At 38.8% G+C, this 22,170-nt stretch overlaps 1 protein-coding gene across 1 annotated transcript in view; it reads left to right on the forward strand.

Moving 5' to 3' along the window:
• LOC138710180 (beta-1,3-galactosyltransferase 1-like) overlaps positions 1 to 22,170 on the forward strand; it is a 272,585-nt gene that overhangs the window by 190,353 nt on the left and 60,062 nt on the right. The window lies entirely within an intron of this gene.

Below are 22,170 nucleotides of genomic sequence, written 5' to 3' on the forward strand. Positions count from 1 at the left end.
TTCACGAGGGGTGGAGAAACTAGTGCCTACACGGGTCTTGAATGTACGGCCTCGGAGGTAGTTACAAATGAGGTATACCATTCCATCTGCCTTAACCAGGAGTCCCTCATGCCAAACCTTGTCGAATGCTCGCTAGATGTCCAGGTAAGCTCCAGCTACGACACGCTTCTGCTCATAGCCCAGGTAATGTCCTCCGTCATGCGGAGTGCCTGTAGTGTAGTGGAACGACCAGGGTGGAAACTGAATTGCTCGTTCCTGATTTGGGGCAACACTACTTCAGTGAGGCGTCTATGTATGACCCGCTCCGCCAGTTTGCTGAGACAACTGAGGAGACTAATAGGCCTGTAGTTGCTTGGATTCGTCTTATCCTTTCCGGGCTTTGGAAAGAGAACTACTTGAGCCTCTTTCCAGGGAATGGGTTAGTGACCGGAAGCCAAGATGTTATTAATTATCTCTGCTATGCGCTTCATAGCTCACCTTGGGAGATGCAGCAATATAATTCCTTGGATATCGTCGGCTCCTGCAGCCTTATGAGGGCCGAGGCAACGAATGAAATGGGCGACCTCGTGGGTGTTCGTAGGTCGTATCCCATTTTCCGGATTCCTGGTATGGTGGTCTCGAACCCATTCCTCAAGAGCTCTGATATGGGGCAAGTTTAAATTTTGTTCCACGGGTTGAAAAGTGGTCTCTAGACTGAATGAATGAACTAGGGTGGAAGTGGGAGTAGAAGCTTTAAAGGTACGTGAAAACACGTCCTTGCAAGGGGGGAGTTGGGGCTGTGAAAAACTGAATATGTGAGCTCCAAGCCTCTTGGCCATTTGTCTCACTTCGGGTTTCGCCGCCCCAGTGAAGGGGCGCTAGAAATTTCCAGAGGGTAAGCCGAAAATGGACGTAACTGATTAGCTACAACATACGGGGGGGCATAAGTACAGCGACATGATCCGGAGGAGAGACGCGATGGTACTAACTACGAGGAGAAGTCTAGGCACGAAACGGTAATAGCCAGTTTGGCTGTTTGAAGATTCGAACGCGTAGGGATTAATCTTAACTGCAATAGCCAATTCGCTCTTTGATGATTTTTCTCAGATCAGGAGACCAGCCAATTGGCTATTTGATGACTCCATTGATCTGTACAAGGGGACGATTGAATTCTGTTAGGGCCCGAGTTCGATGTGAATAATCATTAATTTTGAGCCGTCACCAATGTCTGGGGAAGTGAATGCAGGTCCGTGGCCCATTTCTTTTAGGGCTCATCCCGACGTTTGCCTTAACGCCTTAGGAAAACCACGGAAAAACCTTAGGCAGGATGAGATGTCTCAATTTCAGAGAGTAGCCAGTTGGCTCTAAGGTAAAATGACTTGATTCGATGGATCTAGATTAGCCAATTGGCTCAGTTACAACTCCATCGATCAGCAAAACGGAATTATTGGGGACGATATGTTAGATCAAGTTATTTAATCATCATAACGGTATTAGCCAATTGGATTTTTGATGGTTTCTGTCAGATCCGGAGCTAGTCATTGACTCTTCACTCCGTAGACATGTAAGAGGGATAGAAAGTATTTATAGCCCGAGTTAGAGCAGGTCATTTCACAGCGGTTGCTTATTAGATTGTCATGAATTAATAATCTACCTAAATCTGGGAGTGACACCTGCCTCCCTGTTTTCCTGTCTTAAGAGAATAGCTAGTGGACCTGTCTGGTGTCTTCGCCGTAACCTAGGATCATACCGGCCGAGGCCTGATATGAGCGGGTTGGGCTGGCACGAGCGGCCTCATACAGGTTTCTAGCCAATCGAGCAATGATCTCGTCTACGGTTGGCAAGTTTAGCTCATCGTGGAACTTCTCTCTCGAAGCGACTCGCGGGAGATGTGTTATGATGCGAATCACCTGGTTCTGGATAACTTGGAGTTTCCGGAGATGGGTCATTGCAGCGAACACCCATGCGGGTGCGGCATAGGTTATTACAGACCGAATGAGGGCCTTATACATGGTAAGTCCTACCCCCAGGTTGTCAAGAGTGAAGGCCGCCAGAATGGGATAGTGTCTAACTATCAATCCATTGACCTTACGAAGAAGGGAATGGATGTGATCTCGGAAGGTGAGATGAGAGTCCATAATGATCCCGAAGTATTTAATTTGGTTCATCCACTGCATTGCTTGTCCGAAAAGTGTGGGTGGAGGTGGTATGTCTTCGAGCCTCGCTCTTAGTGAAAATAGTATAGACTGACATTTATCTACATTGACCTTGATTCTGCAATCGTGGAACCACGGCTGGAGGTGATCTAAGATCGACTGCAATCTACGGGACGCTAATCTGTAGGTTTTGCCCATCTCCAAGAGGGCAGTGTCATCTGCATAGATATACAGATGGCTACTTCTGCCGTGGATATAGCGAAACGGGAGGTCATTAATGAATATATTGAAAAGTATGGGATCGATAATCGATCCCTGCGGGACTCCTGCGTGAATTTCACGGGGGGTGGAGAAACTAGTGCCTACTCGGGTCTTGAATGTACGGCCTCGGAGGTAGTTAGAAATGAGGTGTACCATTCCATCTGGGACTCCCATGCCCAGTAGCTTAACCAGGAGCCCTTCATGCCAAACCTTGTCGAATGCTCGCTAGATGTCCAGGTAAGCTGCAGCTACGACACGCTTCGTGCTCATGCCCTAGGTAATGTCCTCCGTCATGCGGAGTGCCTGGAGTGTAGTGGAACGACCAGGGTGGAAGCCGAAATGCTCGTTCCTGATTTGCGGTAACACTACTTCAGTGAGGCGTCTATATATGACCCGCTCCGCCAGTTTGCTGAGACAACTGAGGAGACTAATAGGCCTATAGTTGCTTGGATTCGTCTTATCCTTTCCGGGCTTTGGAAAGAGAACTACGTGTGCCTCTTTCCAGGGAATGGGATAGTGACCGGAAGCCAAGATGTTATTAATTATCTCTGCTATGCGCTTCATAGCTGACCTTGAGAGATGCTGCAATATAATTCCTTGGATACCGTCGGCTCCTGCAGCCTTATGAGGGCTAAGGCAACGAATGAAATGGGCGACCTCGTGGGTGTTCGTAGGTCGTATCCCATTTTCCGGCTCCCTGCCGAGGAGGTCTTGAACCGATTGGTTGCCTTTCCTTATTTATAGAGCCGGAGATTGGCCTTAGTGTTCCGTTGTCGCGGCGGTTGCACCCGTTGGATCTCGGTGGCCTTGGACTGGCCGTGGCGTACAGTTGTCTCGGCGGTCCGTACTCGCTGAATCGCGGTGGCCTTTTGTTGGCCGTGGCGTACCGTTGTCTCGGCGGTCCGTACTCGCTGGATCGCAGTGGCCTTGTGCTGGCCGTGGCGTACCGTAGTCTCGGCGGTCCGCACATGCTGAATCTCGGTGGCCTTGTGCTGGCCGTGGCGTACCGTTGTCTCGGCGGTCCGTACTCGCTGGATCGCGGTGGCCTTGTGCTGGCCGTGGCGTACCGTTGTCTCGGCGGTCCGCACATGCTGAATCTCGGTGGCCTTGTGCTGGCCGTGGCGTACCGTTGTCGCGGTGGTCCGTACTCGCTGGATCGCGGTGGCCTTGGACTGGTTGTTGTGTTTTCCATTGTTGTGGCGGACTGCACTCGCTGGATTTCGGTTTCCATCAGTCGTACCGTTGCTGCGCACATGTTTAGTACGAGTCCGTTTCAGGACAGGATGCCAGCAGTTGTTGAGTTTCAGACCCTCTTCTCTATGGTTGAAATTGTTGGTATGTTTATGGATTTAAATCGCCTCCCGGATTAGACGGGGAAGTAATTGGACGTGTTACTGACGATATTTGTTTCCCGGAACTGTATGTCATTCCTCCCATCCTGAAACGCATGTTCCGCCACTACAGACTTATCCAATTGTCCCAATCTGCTGTTCCGTTAGTGTTCCGCCAATCTACTTTTGACGCTACGTTGTGTAATGCCTATGTATATGGCACCGCAAGAGCACGGAATGCTGTATACACCTGCGGCAACCAACTTGCCTCTCTTGTCCTTTACCGATATCAACATGTTACGGACCTGTTTGGTCGGCTGGAAAACCGTGCCGTTTCCGTTCCGAGAAACAGACATTCTCAGTAACACATCTCATCCAGCTTAAAGTTTTTCCGTGGGTTTCCTAAGGCGCTAAGACAAACGTCGGGATGAGCCCTAAAAGAAATGGGCCACGGACCTGCATTCACTTCCCCAGACATTGGTGACGGCTCAAAATTAATGATTATTCACATCGAACTCGGGCTCTAACAGAATTCAATCGTCCCCCTGTACAGATCAATGGAGTTATCAAAGAGCCAATTGGCTGGTCTCCTGATCTGAGAAAAATCAGCAAAGAGCCAATTGGCTATTACCGTTAAGATGATTAATTCCTACGCGTTCGAATCTTCAAACAGCCAAATTGGCTATTAAATTTTCGTGCCTAGACTTCTGCCACTATCCTCCTAGTTGGTACCATCGCGTTTCTATCTCCTCCGGATCAGGTCGCTGAACTTATCCCCCTCCCCACCCCCCCGATGTTGTAGCTCATGAGTTATGTGCATTTTCGGCTTTCCCCTCGAAATATTCTGGCGCTCCTTCACTGGGGCAGCGAAACCCGAAGTGAGACAAATGGCCAACAGGCTTGGAGCTCACATATTCAGTTTTTCACAACCCCTAACTCCACCCTTGCAAGGACGTGTTTTTACGTACCTTCAAAGTCTCTCCTCCCATTTCCCCTCTCTCATTCAGTCAGTCAGGTTATCAGTTGCTACAGGTACCCCTAGCAGAAGACTTCGACCTAGGATACCTAACCACTGAAGATGTCTGCCGCAGTAGTAGTCTGGGAACATGTGCACCAGTAGACCACAGCATCTTAGCCCGGAAGCTCCGTTTCAACTAGAACCGGCCGTGAAAGCCTACATACTAAGAATTTGAAGGTGTGTCATCATGGAAATAATATCCAGAATTTTTATCCTCAATTAGCTCCGGAATACATTGCTTACCTCATCTGTGAAGTGTTACAATTTCATACGCCTTACATTTATATGATCCTTGTGTTATTCTGTATTAAAATATAAAAGGGAAATGTTTTTCGTTAACTGATCCTCAACTAGTGCCGGGGGTTTAGTTGTGGATCAAATACTACTTTTTACTTTTTTGAGGAAAATATTCCCTGAATTGAATTTATTGTAAATGTAAACGACTTTGAAATATTTTACAGATATCAATTAATAAACTGTAGGTAAAACTCGTTACTCTCTGTCATTCCCATCTCCGCAATTGGCCTGTATGCTTAGGTAGATCCAGAACTAGTGATGTTACCCTACAATGACATTTTTGATGCGAGTAAATGTAATGTAAACAATTATGTCGAGTGGTAATTTGGTTATAATGTTGCTAACGGAAACAACGGAAAACTTTTAATAATAAGATGTCCCTAGATTTCAATGAATACTTCATTCCATATTTTTGTATGATATAGTTTCAATAATAGTATTTCACAACCCTTTCATTATTATTATTATTATTATTATTATTATTATTATTATTATTATTATTATTATTATTATTATTATTATTATTATTATTATTATTTAGATTATGCATTTGTATTAATTGTAGACTTGAGTCAGTGGAAGAGAAAACCTTAACTCTCCCAGGTAAAATAAAGTAATATTATTATTATTATTATTATTATTATTATTATTATTATTATTATTATTATTATTATTATTATTATTATTTCTTAGGCTATGCATTTGTATGAATTGTAGACTTGGGTCAGTGGAACAGAAGACCTTAACTCTGCCAGGTAAAATAAAGTAAAATTATTATTGTTATTATTATTATTACTGTTATTATTATATTTTATTATATTATTATAATAATATAATATAATAATAACAATAATAATAATATTTTTCGGATGCATTAATATTTAATTTAAACATTTCGCTATTGTTTTGTAAAAAGCTGATTTATAACTAAATAAAGAAGTAATGGTTAATTCTTTAAAAATTCTAAATTCGTCTCACCCCCTTGGATTTAAATTAAAAGTACCGTAAATCGTAATATTCGTTTCTGGTTGATTAAACCCTCTCAATACAGGTTGCATCATTGCTCCAGAGAATTTTCATAATAATACGGACAGAGCATAAGTGATATATATATATATATATATATATATATATATATATATATATATATATATATATATATAATAAGGTTGTACGCAGCATTCTGGCACCGATTACTTTTCCAAATCTATATTAATGACCTGTCTTTTAATCAAAATTTCAGTAATAGTATTTTAGCACTATACGCTGACGATTCGGCATTTCTCACGGCATCGTGGAAGCCAACTGTCGCCATTACCAGGCTACAAGGTCACCTACGTGACATTGAACCATGGCTACTCAGATGGAGAATCAAATTAAATATATCTAAAACACAAGCCATCTTATTTAGCAGAAGAAATAAATTCAATAGACCGAGTATAAATCACACGAAGTTAGCTATAAATGGATCACAAATCGAGTGGAAAACTTCAGTTAAATATCTCGGAGTAACACTAGACAGACGGCTCACTTTTTCTGAACATATACTACAAAAACGCAGACTTGCGAATGCTAGAATGGTGGAGCTCTACCCAGTATTAAATAGAAGCAGACACTTAAACATACATACAGCATTAATTCTGTATAAAGCATTAATTAGGTCGGTATTATTATATGCTTGTCCTGCTTGGGGACATGCACCTATTACAGTCCTTAAAAAATTACAGATTTTCCAAAACTAACTTTTAAGATTCATTACAGGACTTCTTAGAGTAACACCTGTTGCATTAATTCACAAAGAACTAGAAATATGGACAATTCAAGAATATATCTCTAGTCAAGCCTTCTGCACGTACACCAAGTCGTACAGCAGCACAAACCCATTAATTTCTTCACTAGGTAACTACAACCCAGCTTTAGATAAACATAAACGCCCTAAAAGTGTACTCCACATTCTAGCTTGGAACGACAACGTACAAGACGTAAACCAAATTGAACATTAAACAACACGACTCGGAAGACAACCATGTGTATACCACTGCACTAATAATGATAATTCTCTGTTTCAGGGACATCACGTTATTGGATGCAAGGAAGATGTTATTGTAACTACTTATCTGGTTGATTATGTATGTGTATTTTTAATTATGATTAAAATTGAACCTTCCTCCTGAATATATGAATATCCCAATGAGGCCAAATTTGGCTTGTCGTCAGTACGACACCTCATCCTGCTCAAGGTTTTCCGTGGTTTCCCTTGAGTAATAAGACAAATGTCGGGATGAGCCCTAAAGAAATGGGCCACGGACCACTTCCCTTCCCCCCTCTTTCTCTTCTACTATCACAAAGAACCTGCTAATTTCTTATATAACAACCCTGTATAATAATAGGGGAAATAATTATACTGTAAGCTCACAGGGCTAAAGGCTTCGAAGCTGGGTACCTGATTCTAATGGAGTGCACTGGTAGCAATTTAGAACATGGGGGCATGAGATAGTTACTCTGCCTGCCATTAAACAATTGTACGGTCAAAACTTCAGTATTTTGTGTTTATAGGGCGTACTTGAATTTTCTATTTATTAGCCTAATGCGTAGGGCTCTTTCTATTAACAAAGAGGAAATTCAGCACTTACATCACACAAAATTTGTCATTACTGTGTCAAATGTATTCTCCAAAAGCCTCAGCCTAGTTGCGAGACACGTGTAAAATCAATACATTTTCTTTGAAATGTGTCTATCACGCGAAATGTGACTATCACGCGAAAAAAAAGTGTAGCAAGCTGTGGCTACTGTTGTTTCTGATAACAATGTTAACCGTAAGTATGTTGTCGTTTCAATAAAAGTGGTGAGTTATGAGTAGGGCCTAACTTTGTATTAGTTTCATTCTTTAATATTATTTTACGTGCTAAGAGGTTATTTGTAGTTTTAATAATTGCAGTTTTCTATGAGTTCCTGTGTTGTATTCAATTTTGAAGTTAATTTTTCTAAATAATTACTGAATCTTTTACAAATTTCGTCACCACCTTCACTTTATTCCTATTAGTTACATACTGCTGCGTCTCTTAAAATAACTTTGAGCACTGAATTACATGGTTTTATATTAGGTTAGATTAGATGTAAGGTAATTAAATTTGTGACGAAGCCAAAAATTAAGTATTTTTCTTTTGCCGAATACCTTCATCTGTCTTTAGATGCTTTGATTAGGTTGCAATGAATATAACTTCACATTTAATATCTCGAGTGTATTTAGAGAAACTAATAAAATATAAAATTTTTATAAAACGTGAAGTTTTGTGTGTTTTCACTTTTTACTTATTAACATAGGCTTAATATGTAACTCAATTTACAATAATACCAACTTCATCCCTGTCATTTCCTACAACATTCGAGCCACGCCCCTTTGTTTTGACCAAACAAAACTTGGCGGACTAATGTTCAATTGTCCTCAACCATAAGGCGTTGTAGCCACTCTGTAGTAATATAACTTGTTGGTTGTAATGTATGTATGTATGTATGTATGTATGTATGTATGTATGTATGTATGTATGTATGTATGTATGCATGCAGGTATTTTTTTATTAACTCAACCTGCATGCTCCATTACTATGGAGTAATATTACATGCACTGATATTAACTTGGTATACATGCTATGTTAACTAAATATTACAGTTACTTTCATACAAGATGATGGATATACAAATTATTCTTTTCATTGTAACTTGTTAAAATCTATACTATTATCAAATTTAATGAAGTTTGTGGTATATTCTGAGATCAGTTTACTTTTGTTGACTGGCCAATTTTCTAACCGTAGAACTTTTGCTTTCAAAGTTTCTGCATCACAATGCTGAGTGGGCATCGGTCCCATACACTGGCAGAAATTTCATGAGAAAATATCTTTCCCCATGAGGACTCGAACCAGCGCGAATTCCACAACGCGAGTCCTAGGCAAGATACCTTAAACCACGACGCCACGGCGCAAGACCTTAAGAAAATACTAATGAAACAAAATCCTAAAAGATCAAAGTAACAGTATCTTTTCCAGTTGGTTTGCGGGTTAGGAAGTGTTGTCTCAGTCAGTCATAGAATATTGGCAAACTCTTCAGGAAAACTGTAAGCGAGACTATAGACGTCGGTCCTTGTAAAGGAAAAACCATGTTCCTGCATTTTTAATATGGCGAACAAACCTAAATTCATTGTCATTTCCAATGTGTCACTTGGTCCCATTGCACCCTTTGTAAAATGTCGTTTTACTTTCCAGGGCTTTTCTTAGAATATTAAATGTAATGAAAGCTTGACGTATAGAAGTGCCATATTTAACGGCTTCAAAAGCGTGGTTAAAGTCAACTTCATTTCAAGGACGCGGTTGCTGCCGACCTTTGCTTTATATTTTGTCGGCATCTAGAAAAAACGATACATTTTAACATAATAATACTACTCAACTGTATACCATCTATCCCGGAAAAATGCTGGCCATCTCTCCCTTAGTTACGGGAGAGACGACTACAATAATACTGATGGCTTTTAAGGAACCCGGAGGTTCATTGCCGCGCTCACATAAGCCCGCCATCGGTCCCTATCCTGAACAAGATTAATCCAATCTCTATCATCATATCCCACCTCCCTCAAATCCATTTTAATATTATCCTCCCATCTACGTCTCGGCATCCCCAAAGGTCTTATTCCCTCCGGTCTCCCAACTAACACTATATGCATTTCTGAATTCGCCCATACGTGCTACATGCCCTGCCCAGGGAGATGGCTATACAGCGTAATAAAATCTGGCAGCATTGAAGAAAACAAATACAGTTTAGATAGAATGTTTAAAGATGCCTCACCTCCTTAATAATGTTCCAGACAATTTTCTCACGAAATCCAGTATTTTTCTATTGTTATTTCAGGCGGTGTAAAATTATTGCTTGCTCACAAAATCACGAACGGCTACAAAACACGGAAATACAGTAATAACATTACTTTTTCGCAGGTGCAACACTCACTTCGTTTAATTAACATCTGATGGCAAACTTATGATAAAAACAGAAACAGAGGATAAAAATGAGAGCGATTAGCGTATACCCACATGGCCATCTTCCCAGGAATTACCCTAAATGTTTTTACTCACTCAAACTACAATAACTATAACGATGCAAATAATTAGTGAATATTAAGCATTACGCTATCCAGTGATAAGACAGTAGAAAAATTGTGGTTAGAAACTTTATTATCATGTCTTAAATTATGAATTATTAATGAATTCATTGGGTTCAGTTCTCTTTATGGCTGCTGATAAATAGATCTCAATATTACAGTTAAAAACTAATTTATTTCCTATTAACACATTCATAATTGACTTTGCATGATATAATGATTATCTACGTCTAAATTTTCTGTTTCGAGGCTTTGGCTTTCGTTATAACCACTTTATAAGCGCAAAATTATCCTTCAGCGCGACACTGCTCTTTTGTATTCCTACTGTCCGCTCAAGTGCTCAACAAAACCGGTTACTCTCCGGGAATTTCTTCATTCCTTCAACTAAACTATTCTAATGTTTTTGAGCCTAAACTTTCTCTTCAATTGCTGCACTAAAAATAGGCCTACCTCACTCATGACGGAGTGGCTAGCCTCTCTGTGCTTCTACTGTTACGTGCAGCACACGTTTTCCGTTTTTAACTGTCTGTTAAGCGTTTATAATATAGATTTAATATTATAGGCAGCACACGTTTTCCTTTATTAACTTCAGTCTATAATCAAACAAGAACTGAAGTTACATACCTAATGCCTTTATTGCTTTGTTGATAGTTAAATTTTGTGCATTTTATATAATAAACACAGACAATGTTCTACCTGTTTTAACAATGTGAAATCTTGGCCCCAACTGTACTACCCCTACTTGTCTGTTAAGTTCCACAACAGGAGTTTGTAGCAAGAAAGCGGTTGGCTATTTCATCAAATTAGCTGTTATCTCGTTATTCGCAAATTAAATATATGGTAATTTTAGAGGGTAACAATATTTTAGCACATGAAGTCGATCTAGTTCTGCAGAAAATTGCATTTAATGAATTAAAGGAACATAATTAATTCCCAGTTCTCAAGAAAATACTTATAAATAGATCATAAAACAGCTCTCCAATTATGTTCAATGCTTTTTTCTTAAAGTGAAATCATTTATAACAAGCGTTATGCATTTTTTTATTTATAAAATTGAAGCATTTGCAGTCTTATGAGATGTTATCAGCAATCGCATTTTAAAAATATATATAGATTTTGACATTCGGGAAAAATTGAACTTGCGGGGTTTTGAAGTAAGTCGACGAAATCAAGATAAATCTTCAATGGACACTAATGTACATGTTCACGAAAGTTATATGCAAGATGCATTTTACATGCAAAAGCGACTTGTGGTTATATTTCACACTTGTGAGTAATAATTTAATATGACATAATGAAGTCTGTATCTCAGAACTCAGTAACACACCTACTGTTTTCAAAGTCTTCTTCATAGAAACTGGAAATAATAGCTGCATTCAAGTTTAATTCCGTCTGTGGACATACAGACCAACCAATTGACTTCGTCCGTGACCTCTTCATGCTTTCTTAAGTCAACCGCAAGTAATCATCTTCATTCACACAAATTAACCAATTACCAGGCTGCTAGTCTTCAGATAAATTGTGAGACATATAGGGCTACTAAAACAATGACAATCTTAATTTCTTAGCAAAGGTGTCTGTACCTACTCATCAATGAAAATAATTTCCGTATGTTTACAGCAAGTCTGTTTATTTATTCTAAAAACTTCACCATGTGCTGTCATTAAAGAAAGCATACCATAAAAATACAGGGTGCTTCAAGGCCTCTGCGACAAGCTCTGGAATGATAGATCTCGCAATGAGGATAATTTTTCATAAAACAACTCATATTCTCCGAAGCTTCGTTTAGGAGCTACGCGACATCGGAAAAAAGACAGGTTTTTAGTGACATCTACAATTATTATGAAATGATGCAAAAATAAGTGAAGAAAAATACGGGAGCCGGGTGTCTGTTAAAAATTAGGAGCAAATACGGGAGGTATGGCAACCCTAGTCTTCATCAGTTTCCTCATGAAACCAACAATATCTTTCTATTATGATTTTCAGTATTCACGTTGCCTATAAATAATCCGTCCCCGTAACAGTTAAACAGCAAGTCTTGTGTGCTGTACCGCTGAAGAAAAACTGGAATTATGTAAAGCCCATACATGTTATAAGTCTGAATTAGAGCAGAAAATTAAGAATCATTAATTTGCATACTGTGGTGGCAGACCGGAATATTCTGGCCGCGTCGGGGAATGGCTCGCGGGAAGGAAGGCACGGGGAGACGAGACTCGAGCTTCGGCGGGCGCTGGGGCGCGGCGCGGAGCAAGGGGAAGGAAAACTACGAGACGCTAGCCGCGATGCGGAGTGAGAGAGAAGAAAAGCGACTGCGACTGGGCGGAATTAAGGAAACGTCTGGAAATAGATTGTTGTGGAGGTCCAGAAGTTTGGCGACGCAGAACATTGTAGACGATCGTAGTAAATAAATAACACCGTGAGTCAGTCTTCGGAAGTCAGTCTACACGTGAGTCTTTGAGCGAGCAAGGAAGCCAGCCTTCGAGACCTGGTTTCGAGGTGAGGAAGACTGTGACTGGGAAGACCGGAGTTCGATGTGCAGTGAACTGTGGCAGTATCCAGGCGAGTGCGACGTATCCGGAGGCTTGGGTTCGATGTGTAATGAACTGTATCTGGAAGGCTTGGGTTCGACGTACAGTAAACTTAAGTGAGTAAGCTAGAAGAACTAGCCAAGGCGAACGAACTGTGAAGTGACAGTTTTGTTCTGCACATAGTGCTTTGTGAACATTAGTTGAAATTAGGAGTACATTTTTGTTCTTCTCAATAATATACGTGAATTTGTCATTGTCGCTGTGTGCAATAACGACTACTGTGTTGCTGTGTTGAGTGGAATACACATTGTTGACAGGTATGTGGTTAAAGGTAGAAATAAAAGTCACATTGGAGTATAAAAGTTACAATACTGAAAACTAAGTACATCAAGATGGAACATACTTTTTTGTTTCTTTTATCATGTTGCGAATGATGCTAGAGTTTTAGTTACTTTATTTAAATATCATTCAAAAGGGTACCCCGTATCTGCGCGGTACAAGGCCTTATGTTTCAGATAAGCGATACGGAATGCGTCCTTGCGGAAAAAGAAATTTTATACCGTAAAATTTCGACAAGTTTATGGGACTGGTAATCACATAGCATAGTAAAGAATTTTGGGAGCTACAGTGAGTAACAAAATCCATTTTCGTAATCCAGCTATAATGGATGGATCATCTTGCTGACCACATATTACCCCAATACTGGTTGGACAATTTTTACCATTGTTGAGGCATGTGAACGTACACCAGCATTCGATTTATCGTTCGTGGCCCTCCATTGGTTGTCGTGCCATGGAACATTTATTATTATTATTATTATTATTATTATTATTATTATTATTATTATTATTTCTAGTATTAATTAAATTATATTATTTAACACGCATTCTAACAAGTTGGCATTTCTTTCTCTTTGTAACGTACAGCGCAACCGACAGAAAATCTCTCCGAATTTGTTGTCACACTTGCAAGGTCATTGCTGCGTCACCTGCCGCGCAAATTCAGACACGGAATGAGAACAGATTATGATTTATGAATCAGTCGTATTTTTTTGCCAGTCAGAATGTGGATGCACAGCGTAAAGTGCAGTGCATTGTGGTTTTCATCGATATGGCGAATCATCTCAGCACCGAAATCAGCTCTCTTATCGCAGTCGTCCGGTTTAAGGTGAGATAGTAGCTGCAGTTTGTAAACACGCAAAAGGAGATGCTTGTGAAGAATGTCACGAAATGTTTGAACGAGAAACTTTCAATTTCCTACCAGTCTGTCTAATTGACTTACGTGGGCTTTTAGCAAATGACTGACACACCTCATCTACGGTCTATTCGGTCATATGTATGCTTTTTTAGAATGTTTTCTTGTTTCTGAAATCAAGCTTGCAGTCCCTCGTAAAGTTCTACCCGATGGGTAAATGGATTTTCGTGTGCGATCCACATTCTATTCCCTTCGTGAACATCGCTGACCACGTGTAACAGTTCAAACTCTGCATACGAGAAGACGCACTGCACTTTACGCTTTGGCGTTCTCATCTCGATACTCGAGTGACAAGGAAACGACAGATGCATAACTTGTTCTCATTCCGTTTCTTTGTTTCTGCGGCAGGTGACGCAACAATGACCTTACAAGTGTGACAACGAATTTCGGAGAGATTTTCTATTGATTACGCTTTACGTTACAAAATTGTAATGTACAATTTTCGCATTATTATATTGTTATTTGTATATACCTTTAGCCCGGGGACACTGCATAAATAATTACATATACAAGGTATAGTTAATAGTTTCTATTTACGAAAATTGATATTAATGAGTGATTAATGGTGTATAATGAACTGAATTTCTGAAAGTTTTATCACCTCGTTTCAGTGGTTCACACACGTCTAACAATAACATAGTTTCGTTGCTTGCGAGATTACACAAGCTGGCGCATAGCGCTTGAAAAACGAGTCTGAAGTGGTTCCCTCGTAATGTCAATTCCGCCGCTCGGAGCGCTATTCTGCCCTAAATATTCATAGCAGAACACTTAAATGACATTGACATTTGGGACATTTAAAGGACTCACCATTGCTTATTAAATGCTTCGTACAATATTTTATGGACAATATACGCAATTTCCAAACTTCTACTCCTCAATTATATTACAATAAAAGGCTGTCATTCTTGATATTAAAACATATTACATATAAACTGAGGGACTGTCTGCTGTGTACTTCAGTTCATACACCAAATATTTCCGGAAATAAATTAACTTGACATCTTACATATACGCACTATAGCCTACCCTTTTCACCTAATATTATTAATATTGTTATTAAATAAGATATTGCAACTAATTAAGGTACTGCATTATCTTTAATTTTCTTGAATTCATAATTAAGCATTTGCAAGAAGGCCTAGCTTTTCCCTCTCTTTTTAAAAAAAATACGAACGTCACAATAACTGAGAAGTATAATTAGTGCGCGATTTTTTCTTGCAGTGGTGAAAACATTTCTATAGGCCTACTGATTAATCTATTGAGCATAGTAATAGTAAACGCTGTAGTATTTTAGTCAGTGGCCGGGCCTCAGTCACTTGGCTTAACTGAAATCAAATTTTGTTTTTACGTAATGTATTAGTTATTTGAATGAAGCATATATCGCTGTAGAAGCATTTGAAAACTTTGTGATGTAGACAGACCTGTTTTGCAGTAAAATTTGTTCCTGAGGCCAGGATCGCTCCTACCGGGTCTGGCTTGTGATGTATATATACCTGTTTTGCAGTAAAATTTGTTCATGAGACCAGGATCACACGTGGCGGGTCTGGCTTGTGATGTATATAGACCTGTTTTGCAGTAAAATTTGTTCATGAGGCCAGGTTCGCTCGTGCCGGGTCTGCTTCTGGATTTTCGTTTGTCTTCGCGGGTTTTTGACGTTGCGCTTTAAACGTTGTAGCTGAGGCACAATTCGTCTGGCCTGGTCAGGTTTCACTCCTCTCAACCATGGGCCGGCCTCAAGGGTAGAGTGAGGTGGGAATAGGGTGACTTGTCTTCCTAAATAGGCCATAAATAACAAACATTCCAGCTCTTTGGCAGGCAGAGACCCACACTATTCTCTCCTCTTATATCTTAGTTTATGACTTAAGCGAGGGTATTGTACTATTGTACTTCGTGTAGTGAATCTGGGCCAATGTTGTTATGTATTTCGGGGAAATATAAACAGAAACAAATGCCAGAAATAATGATGGTGTAGTTAATTCATTGTTAGAGTGTCCTTTTTCGAGAAGAAATAATAATGAAAGAAAGGAAGTTTTAAATAAAGAGAGAGCCTACCGAAATACCTACGACAATTTTTCTGACAGATAATCTTAAAACGCGAGTTTCTATTGCATCCTGGTATGGGCAACATAAATGGTTAAGTGGTAATGTGGTGCAAAATAAAATTCTCTGTTGGCCTTGTTTGTTGCTGTCATAGAAAAAAATAAAAAGAAAAGACAGAAAGGGAAATTTCAACACATAATATGGGTTGCTTCATCATACTGAAACAGTCACTGAAAATCACAGCATAACAGCTTATTTGGTGAGTGAAATTATTATTTTTTATTACTAGTAATAATAATAATAGACTACTACTACTACTACTACTACTACTACTACTACTACTACTACTACTACTACTACTACTACTACTACTACTACTACTACTACTACTACTACTACTACTACTACTGCTGCTGCTGCTGTTACTACTACTACTACTACTAATAATAATAATAATAATAATAATAATAATAACACAGTAATAATGATATCAATAATATAACAACAATAATAATTAATAATATCATAAATAAACATTTTCTATCGGAGGCACTTAAACTAGTTGCATCTGGCCTCACCGAGGATTTGGATCACCGGCCGCTACTGATTTTAGTGCGTGTAAATATATTTTGAATTATCATTTATTAAATTAGGAAGTTAGCCTGTAATTTGTGTGATTGAAATGGTTTACTGCTGTGTGCCATTGTGCAAATCGAACCAGAATAAAGAATGTGATTTTTCGTTTCATTATTTTCCACAAGATGAAGGACTAAGAAAGAAGTGGTGTGTAGCCATTTCTCGCGAAGGGGACAAACCAAGGACTCTTTGGACGCCAAACAAGAAATCGCGTGTCTGCAGCAGACATTTCAAAGAAGCTGATTTTAGCATTAGCACAACATTAAAACGTTTGCTTCCTAATGTGGTACCATCCGTCTTTGATGATTTTTCCAAAACGTAAACAAAATGTTTCAAACATAAGTAGACACAACAAAAGAAGGATAACAGAAGTGGTCAATAACATCCATCCTGCTAAGAAAAATAAACCCAATGTTGAACAGAGTACATCAGCTTTCAATGAAGCAAATGTTTCAATTGAAGAAATCTATGACGCACATAAAAAACTATAGCCACACAGTGCTCAATGGAAAGTAAAAAAACTCCCAAAGCCATTACATTACAACGTAAAAAAATTACTAGGACAATTCGGAAACAAAATCAGCTTATTGGAAAACTAAGACAGACAATATGTAATTTAAAAAGCAAGCTATAAAGATACGACCTGTTGGTACTGAGTTCTTCACATAGCAAAACACAGATAATTTTCGAATATAACTTAGCTGAACAAACTTCAAATAACACTGTAATATGCTTGGCATATTTATAATATTCGTACTCAATCAGTAATGCACAATTAATCGAACACTTTACACGATACACAATGATTTGTAATGGTACTATTCATCATTTCTTAGGGCAGCGAGGCGAACCTAGCGGCAGAAATTGTCATGACTCACAGAGACCTACTCTCGATCGTGCTATGCGCCAGCTTGTGTAATCTCGTAAGCAACGGTTAGTTTACAACTAGACGTGTAGAGCCTCTATTACGTGTTTCCTTCAGTAAAATGTTATTTCTCATTTGTGTGTTTATTGTAAGATTAAAGATCACAATAAAATCATCTGCTAAATCTTTAAGTGGATCGTTGTACACCGACAGACAGGCAGACAGACTGACGACATCATCAAAACTATTGTTTTGATGTTATAAAAGATGCTGAAAACTTGTATAAATTTAGTAAGTCTATAATGAGAAACGAAAGAAAGAAGTGACATGCCACGATCTGAAGTTATTATCAAGTCGTTATAGTTTCACTACTTTCTTTCATTGATCACATTTACACACGCATAAAAGTCGAACTTATGCTGTTTGGAAATAAAAGTTAATGGAAACTGGAATATATTTTTGAAGACCCCGTACATGCAACGTTAATAAAAATGTAACTATAGATCACGTAGGTAGTGTAGATAAAACGGTATATTTGCAAACGAGTTCTGGAAATAAATAAGCTACTCGGTTCTTTAATCTTTTGTGAGCTTCCTCTTATTACCTCCCTCAACTTGAGTCTTATTAGTTCAATCATCCATACCAGCAAACCTGAAGTTGGTTACAATTTGGAATGAAACCTCATACACATTATTTTCTTATAAAATTATTGTAGCACAGTAGATAGTACGGTATAAGTCAATTACCCGGGAAAGTTAGTAATATTTTTCAAATTACCTTTGCATTTCTCGCTCACTGAATAAGTGTAACGTAAATGGGGAAAATGTAAGATACGGAAAAGAAATTATTTAAAAATATGTAACCAATCCTGGCCATGGTCATTTTAGAACTCGGCAAATTCAAATTGGCAAAAGTGGGTGGTTCTTATCTCTAGCGCAAGATGGCTGTTGAAAAGTGTAGTCTATATTTGGATCTGAAACCTGCTCACCGATACGCCTACTGACAATGCATCTATTTGTTTGCAGATCTCCCACACTTCAAAAGTGTTATCTATAATATGCACACACATTATAGTGTACCCCTGAAGTTATGGCGATGTTTTCAATCGTTATAATTGTTAACGAAAAACAACAGAGATGTTAAACAACCACTAAATGAAATAAGTTCCGAATTTTTACTGTGCACTCCATGAATTTCAACGTTTCTTCCCCGCCCTCTCAATCCTCACAACTGTCTCGCTTTCATTTTCCTCCCCTCTTTCTCCAGTTTCCTCCCTTTTTTTCATCGACCTTCCCTCTCCTCTCCTCTACTTTTTCAACACCATACGCACTATTCCCCGTCCCTTCGTCTCCTTCCCTCTCTTTCCTCTCCCTCTCTCTCCATCCTACCCTTTTTCTTCTCTACCCTTTACCTCTTTTCTCTCCCTTTTCTCCCTCCTTATAGCCTGTATTTTCTCTCCCAAACTCTCTCTTTCTTTCTCTTTTACTTTCCCCTTCCTATTTCCATTTCTTCAACATCTCTATCTCTCTACTTCTCCCGTTTCTTCATCTGCACTCCCTCTTTGCCTCTTTCCTCCCTCTCTCTTTCTTCTATTCTCTCCCATTTCTCTCTCCTTTCCGTCTCTGTCCTCCCCATCTCTTTCCTCTCACCGCGTTTCCTTTCCTCCTTCCTGTATTTCAACTCTCCTCCCCCTCTCTGCTTTCCCCATCTCTTTCATCTTTCCTCCCTCATTTTTGTATTCTTTGTATATCCTCTCTAAAAAAATAATGTTCAATGGCTTTCAGGGCTTCCCTCCCTCCTCCCTCGGATCCCCTTTCCGACTTCACCGAGTTTCTACAGATAGAAATGTTTTCTTTCTAAGCTTCCTTGTCCTTTTCTTTTCCCCGTTCTTTCTCCTCCCCCTCTTCTCTCTCTTCCCTTCCTTTTCTCTCTCGTTCCTGTCTTTCCACTCTCCTCTCTCTCTGCTTTCTCCATCTCTTTCATCTCTCGTCTCTCATTTTTGTATCTTTCGTGTCTTTCCTTTCTCCTCCCTCTCTCTTTTCTCCCCATCTTTTTTCCCCTCCAACCTCTTTCCTCTCTCCCTCCTTTGTCACTCTCCTTCCTTCCTTTCCCCGTTCCTCCCTGTGTCACTTTTCTCCACCCTTCCTTTTCTCTCTTCTTCCTCTCTTTGCCCTCTATTTCCTCTCGCTGTCGTTTCTTTATTCTTTTTTAATCTTCTTCTCCTCTTCTTTATATCCTTTCCTTATTTTTACAGCCCTCTCCCTCGTTATTTGAATACTACTAACAATAACAATGGATAACAAACGATCGACAGGTAACAATGGAAGCCATGAAATAACAAAAAAAATCTATATCATATTTAATTCGAATTACTTAATACAATAAATATAAACCTCACCATGATTTTATGGACACAGTGTGTGTATAATATAAAATAATTTACAGTAATATCAAAATAAACTTCATCTATGTTTAGCGCAATGTTGCTACAAATACAGAACAAAAATAATGCCAGTAAACGTAATGAATTCAAGAATATCAGCCTGATACTGCATTCGACGAAAGATTCTCCTCCAAATGTTGAGTCGACGATTGTATTCTAAAATGGCTTCATGAAGGAAAACAAAAGTACCAGAGATGCTAGTATTGAACTGCTGCGAAAAATAGGCGAAAGATATTTAGAGAACAATAAAGAAGTGTATCTATTATTTGTGAACTTGTAAATTGGTACGTAAGAATCATTTATCGACAACTTTCGCCTGACAAATGAACGCGACCTTCTCCAATTCACCATCATGCTCGTAAAAATATGATTTAAAACCTAACTCATCAGTCTTTCAGCGTCTGCCTTACATGCAACATCTCTGGCTCGACCATCAATAAGTACATCGCAATCAGACATTGCTTAAATAATTTCTTTATAGAACTATAAAAAATATATAGACTTATTAAAACATTTTCGTCGTAATTCTAGATGCCATATGGATATAGTCCGCCATCTATATTTCTATCTTTCCATTATTTTTTTTTCTCTACTCTCATCTCTAATTTCAAATATACTAGTGGCTTGTACAGCAAATGCTGCAAACTAAAATCATTAGAAGTTCAAATTAAATTTTTTTCAAATTTATTCCAATTAAGAATATAAGACATTTTGGAAGTTATTTGCTTCCATAATAATGAAACGTATCCCTCTGAATGGCTTTCTTTGTGCTAAATACTTTTTATTGAACCTACACATTTCCACTTCATCAGTTTCAATGCGAAAATGCAAGCAACAATGTCAGGACGATCAATCGGTTTTACATGCAAGAAAATATCAGGTTTTCCATGCTTTCCAACAATAGACATAGCGTCTTGGTATAGCTGCTGCATGTTTCGTGAACTACCTTGAACTGTAGACGGTAGAATCATTTTATCTTGCTAAGAGATCTTGCTAAAGTGATCGGACACTACAACATTTTGCAGGCCTCTTATTTTATCAGTAGTTAATACTTTTGGTCTTTCCTTAGGCATTATAAAACATTAATTTTTGTAGTTTTTAATATCCAATAGACAGACAGCTGTACCCAGATAATTACACACCAGAGAATTTGACCTGTAAATTCTTTTTAGCAAGTCTTGATGTTTTTAATAACCAATATTACAGAAACGTTCTGAAAAAGTTACACAAATGAAGATCGACATATTGGCATTGTGATGTCAGAGAATCAGAGCCATCTGGACTCTAAATATGTCAGCAATCCTGCAGGTCGTAGCCTTCGTGTGATATTATTTATTGTAGTGTGTTTGTGTTTTGTTTATCCTGAAAAGTCATTATTTCTCAAAACTGACGACGGATGGATTTTGAAAAATAGGAAAATGACTTAGGAAAATTCACATTTCACGTAAACTACTATTTTTCTGAAAAACTTTGTGTTCCAAGCTTCAAACTGAGGGGTCATTTAGTCAAAATAAATATAGCAATGGCCAAAGGAAGCTTTTAATAGAAAAATGAGAACTTCTGCGGACCTCTGGAAAAGGAACTAAGGACGAGACTAGTGAAGTGCTTTGTGTGGATTGTGACATTGTATGGGGCAGAAACAGGGACTAGAAGCATTTTAAATGTGTATATGAAGAAGAATGGAACGTGTCAAATGGACATACAGAATAACAAATGAAGCTGTGTTGGAAAGAATGGGTGAAGAAGGAATTATGCTGAAACTGATGAGGAAGAGGAAAAGGAATTGGTTTGGTCACTGGCTGAGAAGAAACTGCCTACTGAAGGATACACTGGAAGGAATGGTGAACGGGAGAAGAGTTCGTGCTAGAAGATAATATCAGATGATAGACGACATTAATATTATATGGATCATATGAGAAAAAAAAAGAGGAAGGCAGAAAATAGGAAAGATTGCAGAAAGCTGGGTTTGCAGTGAAAGACCTGCCCTTGGGCAGAACACTGAATGAAATGACTATGACAAGTTTAGGCCTACTAAATAAATTTTCAATCACTTCTTGCATAGAAAAAGCACCAACGGCAACTACGAACAGACTATTGTTATCTATACTAATAATAAATCTGTAGCCGAAATTTTTCTGGTAATTTTCGATTTTCCAAAAATAATTGGTCCTAACATATATAATTAACCACTCTGAAACCGGAAATCGCATTTT

Source organism: Periplaneta americana, chromosome 12 (assembly GCF_040183065.1).
Source record: "Periplaneta americana isolate PAMFEO1 chromosome 12, P.americana_PAMFEO1_priV1, whole genome shotgun sequence".
NCBI classification, from domain to species: Eukaryota; Metazoa; Arthropoda; class Insecta; order Blattodea; family Blattidae; genus Periplaneta; species Periplaneta americana.